Genomic DNA, 7,274 nt, shown 5'->3' with positions numbered 1-7,274 from the left:
GCATGGGTGTATTGTAAAGACTCATCAAAGGGTGGTAATGGGGCATTCAAGGGCTTTTCATGTTCCTATGTTTTAGGCATATTCTTTTGTCTTTCCCATGAGTGTTGAGACTCTGGCTCATGGGAAGCTACAGGAAGGATGAAATGAAGCCGGATAAACTATATTCCAAGCAGTGGTCCTGTTTTGTACTTAAACTATTTGATTGTTGAAGAAAAAAAAGGGTTTTATTGTTCAAATATATCTGCATTTTGTGGTACTTGGGAAGGGGCATGGGTATTGTTTATCCCGATGTTTTAGACAAATGAGATGAAGTGGTGAGAGAAAAGTATTAGAGTTGAATGAGAACTAAGGGTTACCAAAGTGGTGTAGAGAGACTCAGCTCTGGCAGTCTGCTGGGTAAGAGGGTGAGAGCGACGGAGGAAGGGCCTTTTGCTGATGGACCAGGTGTCACCTGATTGGATAAGAGGAGTTGGTTAATTAGGAATGGCAGCCAGCTACACACAGGACACCCCATTGGTTGTCATGACAGTCAGGAAATATCATCCAGCGGTCTTCAGAACATCCCTGCATGCGTTACGTGCACTTAAACATTGGTGACCGCATCTTAAATGTTAAGGTAGAAGGTGGCTTGCAGTAGTCAGGATGGCCGAGCGGTCTAAGGTGCCAGGCTCAAGGTTGGACTCCTTCCTGAGTTAAGGGACTTCTGGTCTCCAAATGGAGGCGTGGGTTCAAATCCCACTCCTGACACGGCTTTACTCCATCTCATTTTCTGAGTACTCTTTTTAAATGATGACAATAAAGTTGAATCATCGCAGCTGCTTAGTGTCTCCCTAACTATTGCAATGTCAACTGTTGGTTTCAGTTAATTCGAAAGGACGCATACATAATCATACTACTGACAGCTCACTATACCCCACCCCCGAACAGTCATTGTTCAATCATAGCTTAGTAACAGTAACTAGGGACAGCAGGCCTGTAAAGCTTTCAATTTCTTCACATGCCCAAATATGTGTGTACAAGTACTAACAAGAGTAGTGTCAGAGGCTGGATTTGAACCCACACCTCCATTTGGAGACCAGGAGTCCCTTAACTCAGGAAGGAGTCAAACCTTGAGTCTGGTGCCTTAGACTGTGCCTTCCTGACTGCCTGCGTTTCTTTTACCTTCTAAATTAATAATTTAAAAAGTACTGTGTAACATTTGCATTGAGGTCAACGCTTCCTCAATGCAAAGACACTGCGGTTGGTTAACGCTTAAATTTAACAGTGGTAAAACCAAATGCAGTAAATCTGTGTCAGGAGTGGGATTCACATTTTCAGTTCAATTCAATTTTATTTATAGTATCAATTCATAACAGGAATTATCTCAAGACACTTTACAGATAGAGTAGGTCTAGACCACACTCCAGAATTTACAAGGACCCAACAGTTCTAGTAGTTCCCGCCAGAGCAAGCAACAGTGCGACAGTGGCGAGGAAAAACTCCCCTTTGGGAAGAAACCTCGGACAGACCCAGGCTCTTGGTAGGCGGTGTCTGACGACCGGTTGGGGTTAGAGTGAAGAGTGGCAATAACAGTCACAAAAAAAAATAGTAGTTTGTAGTAGTTATTTGTAGTAGTTCATGGCATAGCAGGGCACTGTGGGCATTACAAGGCACAGCAGGACGTAGCAGGACGTAGCAGGACGTGGCAGGACGTAGCTGGACGTGGCAGGACGTAGCTGGGCACCGCAGAGCGTAGCAGGAGGAACATGGCATCGCAGAACGTGTAGCGGGACCATGGCGACAGCTGCTACCATGATTTTGGAGCCTCCCTGATCCGAGGAAACATTCTGGGGGGAAAAGAACATAAGTACTCCTGGGAATGACTCCCCAGAGCTAGGTTAGTAACAAGCATTTCTGGGACATGGATGCACATAAATGGAAAGATAGAAAGATAGAGGAGAGAGGAGCTCAGTGGATCAAAGGATGTCCCCAGCTGTCTAAAACTCTTACAGCGTAACCAAGAGAGACAGGGTAAAGAGAGGAGCCTGGTCAGGCTAGAACTCTCCCCAACCGGATTGGGCTGTCTCGCCCTGCCTCATTCTAGTTTTATTATAATATTGATTATATGATGGATAGATCTGACAATTATGACGAGAAGCAGGGTTAGGTGGACGCTGCGACGCCTCACTCCCTAACAATTTTCAATTCTATGCCCTAACCATAAGCTTTATCAAAGAGGAAAGTCTTAAGCCTACTCTTAAATGTGGGTACGGTGTCTGCCTCCTGAACCCAAACTGAAACCTGGTTCCACAGGAGAGGAGCCTGATAGCTGAACGCTCTGGCTCCCGTTCTACTTTTAGAGACTCTAGGAACCACCAGTAACCCTGCACTCTGGGAGCGTAGTGCTCTTGTAGGGTTGTATGGTACTATGAGCTCTTCAAGATAAGATGGTGCCTGACCATGAAGAGCTTTGTAGGTGAGAAGAAGGATTTTAAACTATATTCTGGATTTTACAGGAAGCCAATGCAGAGAAGCTAAAACAGGAGGGATGTGATCTCTTTTCCTGGTTCCTGTCAGAACACGTGCTGCAGCATTCTGGATCAGCGGAAGAGTCTTTATGGACTTCTTCGAACAGCCTGATAATAAAGAATTGCAGTAATCCAGCCTAGAAGTAACAAATGCATGGACTAGTTTTTCTGATTCATTTTTAGACAGGATATTCCAGATTTTTGCAATATTACGTAGGTGAAAAAAGGCAATCTTTGAAATTTGCTTTATGTGGGAATTAAAGGACATGTCCTGATCAAAGATAACTCCAAGATTCCTCACAGTCGGGCTGGAGACCAGGGTGATGCCATCCACAGTAACTATCTCACATGGGATTACATTTACATTACGTGGGATTGGCATGCTGCTGCAGGATTCTGTGGTAGCCATGCTGGTTCAGTATGCCTTCAATTTGGAATAAATCCCCAACAGTCTCACCAGAAAAAAAAAAAACACCATCACACCTCCGCCTCCATGCTTCACGGTGGGAACCAGGCATGTAGAATCCATCTGGTCACCTTTTCTCCGTCGCACAAAGACACGGCGGTTGGTTAACGCTTACATTTAACAGTGGGAAAACTATATATAGTAAAGTTGTGTCAGGAGTGGGATTTGAACCCATGCCTCCATTTGGAGACCAGAAGTCCCTTAACTCAGAAAGGAGTCAAACCTTGAGTGTGGCACCTTAGACTGCTCGGCCATCCTGACTACTTGGACTTTGGTTGACTTCTATGATTTATTTTTACCTTCTACGTTTATATGTACAATGTATTTACCAAATTTCAGTGTACATAAAGCATGCAGTGATGCAAAGACATTCAGTCTGGATGGTATTTCTTTATTGTTAGGACCAGTTCAGTAAGAGTTGCACTAATGCTAAAGCTACGTAGAGCAGTGGGACAACATTAAAGGCTGAGCCATGTCATGAGTGGGATTTGAACCCATGCCTCCATGTGTAGACCAGAAGTCCCTTAACTCAGGAATGAGTCAAGCCTTGAGTCTTGCGCCTTGGACCACTCGGCCATCCTGGCTACCTGTGTTGTAGGTTGACTTCTATGGTTCATTTTCACCTTCTAGGTTAATATTTATGAAGTATTTACCAAGTTTAAGTGCACATAAAGCATGTAGTGATGCAAAGACAGTCAGTCTGGATGGTATTTCTTTATTTTTAGGACCAGTTTAGTCAAATGTGCACTGATGCTAAAGCTACCTAGAGGAGTGGGGAAACCAAATAAAGGAAAGCTGGGTTAGGAGTGGGATCAGAACCATCGCCTCCATTTGGATACCAGAAGTCCCTTAACTTAGGAAGGAGTCAAATCTTGAGCCTGGCACCTTAGACCACTTGGCCATCCTGACTACTAATGGAGCAGGATAGACTGCCATATTTATTTTTACCTTCTACATTACAATTTTAAAAAGTACGTTTGTAACATTTGCATTGAGGTCAAAGCTTCCTTCCATTTAACAATGGGAAAACCAAATGCAGTAAATCTGTGTCAGGAGTGGGATTTACATGGGATTACATTTACAATATGTGGGATTGGCATGCTGCTGCAGGATGCTGTGGTAGCCATGCTGGTTCAGTATGCCGTCAATTTGTAATAAATCCGCAACAGTGTCACCAGAAAACACCATCACACCTCCTCCTCCATGCTTCACGGTGGGAACCAGGCATGTAGAATCCATCTGGTCACCTTTTCTCCGTTGCACAAAGACATGCCGGTTGGAACCAAAGATCTCAAATGTGGACTCATCTGACCAAAGCCCAGTTTTCCACTGGTCTAATGTCTATGCCTTGTGTTTCTTGGCCCAAACAAATGTCTTCTGCTGAGGTTAACGCTTACATTTAACAGTGGGAAAACCAAATGCAGTAAAGTTGTGTCTGGAGTGGGATTTGAACCCTCGCCTCCATTTAAAGACCAGAAGTCCCTTAACTTACAAAGGAGTCAAACCTTGAGTCTGGCGCCTTAGACCACTCGGCCATCCTGACTACTGGAGGACTAAGACAACTTATGACAACTATGCGCAACTTATTATCTATAACTGATTACACATCTCCCTTTTTTCCCCTGTACAGTCGCTCCTTCATGCTGCATCATAACAAAAGCTAAAGTAAAGAGTAGAGTATAATATAACTTTATTATCTTTTTAATGTGTTCTGTCACAGTTTGTCGAGCTGTAACCATAAGACACTTTGTTTTCATGTAGCACTCAGGTCGTAGAGATGGGAAGTAACAAAGTACAAATACTTTGTTACTGTACTCAAGTAGATTTTTCAGATATTTTTACTTTACTTTACTATTTATTTTTTGGCGACTTTTTACTTCTACTCCTTACATTTTAAAACAAATATCGGTACTTTCTACTCCTTACATTTTACAAAATTGGCTCGTTACTTTAGTCATGTATAGGAGATTGTTATGTCGGAAAATAGTGCAGACACGCAGCACACACCGCGAGCGGGTGCGCGCGCCACACAGAGAGAAAAGGCAAAGAGACTAGCTGTCCAGAGGATAATCAGCTGAGTTTGCGTGTGTGCGTCTTTGAATATGAACCCACGCTTCCATTTGGGTACCAGAAGTCCCTTAACTCAGGAAGGACTCAAACCTTGAGTCTGGCACGTTAGACCACTCAGCCATCCTGACTACCTGTGTGATTGGTTGACTTCTATAGTTGATTTTTACCTTCAACTTTAATCTTTATGAAGTATCTACCAAGTTTCAGTGCACATAAAGCATGTAGTGATGCAAAGACTGAATCTGAGGCCATGGTTCTCAGCAGGAAACCAATGGAGTGCCTTCTTCAGGTAGGGAGTGAGTCCTTACCCCAAGTGAAGGAGTTTAGATACCTTGGGGTCTTGTTTGCGAGTGAGGGGACCATGGAGCAGGAGATTGGACGGAGAATCAGAGCAGCGGGTGTGGTATTACATTCAGTTTATTGCACCGTTGTGACGAAAAGGGAGCTGAGCCAGAAGGCAAAGCTCTCAATCTACCGGTCAATGTTTGTTCCTACCCTCACTTATGAAGGCTGGATCATGACCGAAAGAATAAGGTCCAGGGTAAAAGCGGCCGAAATGGGTTTCCTAAGGAAGGTGGCTGGCGTCTCCCTTAGAGATAGGGTGAGATGCTCAGTCATCCAAGAGGAGCTTGAAGTAGAGCCGCTGCTCCTTCGCGTCGAAAGAAGCCAGTTGAGGTGGTTCGGGCATCTGGTAAGGATGCCTCCTGGGCGCCTTCCTCGGGAGGTGTTCCAGGCACGTCCAGCTGGGAGAAGGCCCCGGGGAAGACCCAGGACTAGGTGGAGAGATTATATCTCCAACCTGGCCTGGGAACGCCTCAGGATCCCCCAGTCGGAGCTGGTTAATGGGGCACGGGGAAGGGAAGTTTGGGGTTCCCTGCTGGATTTTCCGCCCCCCCCCCAACCCGATACCGGATGAAGATGGATGGCTGAAGCTACATAGAGCAGTGGACAGTGACATAAAGTAAAGCTGTGTCAGGAGTGGGATTTGAACCCACGCCTCCATTAGGAGACCAGAAGTCCCTTAACTCAGGAAGGAATCAAACCTTGAGTCTGGCGCCTTGGACCGCTCGGCCATCCTGACTACTGGCGTAGTGGGGTGACTTCTATGATCCATTTTTACCTTCTACGTTAATATATATGAAATATTTACCAAGTTTCAGTGCATGTAAAGCATGCAGTGATGCAAAGAGAGTCAGTCCGGATGATATTTCTTTATTGTTAGGACCAGTTCAGTAAAATTTGCACTCATGCTAAAGCTACATAAAGGAGTGAAACCAAATGTAGTAATGATGTGTCAGGAGTGGGATTCCAACACACACCTTCATTTGGAGACCAGAAGTCCCTTAACTGAGTAAGGAGTCAAACCTTGAGTCTGGCACCTTAGACAACTCGGCCATCCTGACTGCTGGAGGACTGTGACATGCACACCTTATTATCTATAACTGATTTCTCTTTTTCTCCCTGTACAGTCGCTCCTTCATGCTGCATCATAACGAAAGCTAAAGTAAAGAGTAGAGTATAATATAACTTTATTAACTTTTTAATGTGTTCTGTCGCAGTTCGTCGAGCTGTAACCATATACACTTTGTTTTCATGTAGCACTCAGGTCGTAGAAGCAGCTGTGTGTAAACTGAAAGCTTACCGGTGGCATACACAGCTGTCTTCCTCTCTCTGTGTGGGCAGTGACCAACACTGACAGTGATTCACTTGTTTTGTGATGTTATATTATTGTTTGGCTCAGCAGGAAAAAGTTCCCTCTGAGTCTCCAGCTGCTGCTCCAAAACACATCTGGTCAATGTGTGTGGTTATGCGGCTGAGATTCACGAAGCCCACTTGGTCGAGTCGGACACCTAATCAGACCTTACTGATATGAAGTTTCAATATTGGAAATGCAGCGATGAGGCAAATATATGACAAGTGGCTGGATCCTGGTCCTGAATCAGTGACTTCTTCTAAATCACTTCTTAACCCTCATGTTGTCCTCAGGTCAAATTGTCCCGTTTTCTTATATCAATGCTCTTTTTAACTACCCAAAATAACATGATTGATTCCACAAACACTCTTTGGCAAGTGCAAATCTCTACTTTCATTAATTTAGGGTTTCTTATTCAATTTTACAGCCTTTGAAAATTGAAGTGGTTTTAAAATAGTATTGAGTAAAAGTTGACATATTCCTGTCTGTGATTATCCATCAACATCCATTCCTTTAATTTTAGGCAAAATATTTCCTA

The 7,274-nt window shown here is 44.1% G+C and overlaps 2 non-coding genes across 2 annotated transcripts; one reads left to right on the top strand and one right to left on the bottom strand.

The window, feature by feature from the left end:
* Nucleotides 1-636: 636 nt before the first annotated feature.
* On the top strand, nt 637-747 carry trnal-caa (transfer RNA leucine (anticodon CAA)). The gene is made up of 2 exons: nt 637-674; nt 702-747. It is a non-coding gene; the product is annotated as a tRNA-Leu (tRNA).
* A 5,266-nt stretch (nt 748-6,013) lies between these two features.
* Nucleotides 6,014-6,124, bottom strand: trnal-caa (transfer RNA leucine (anticodon CAA)). The gene is made up of 2 exons: nt 6,087-6,124; nt 6,014-6,059 (listed from the first exon to the last, which is right to left on the bottom strand). It is a non-coding gene; the product is annotated as a tRNA-Leu (tRNA).
* Between the last annotated feature and the right edge of the window lie 1,150 nt (nt 6,125-7,274).

Source organism: Etheostoma spectabile, unplaced genomic scaffold, assembly GCF_008692095.1.
Source record: "Etheostoma spectabile isolate EspeVRDwgs_2016 unplaced genomic scaffold, UIUC_Espe_1.0 scaffold00018537, whole genome shotgun sequence".
In the NCBI taxonomy this organism is placed as follows: domain Eukaryota; kingdom Metazoa; phylum Chordata; class Actinopteri; order Perciformes; family Percidae; genus Etheostoma; species Etheostoma spectabile.
This window is presented reverse-complemented; position numbering and strand designations above follow the sequence as displayed.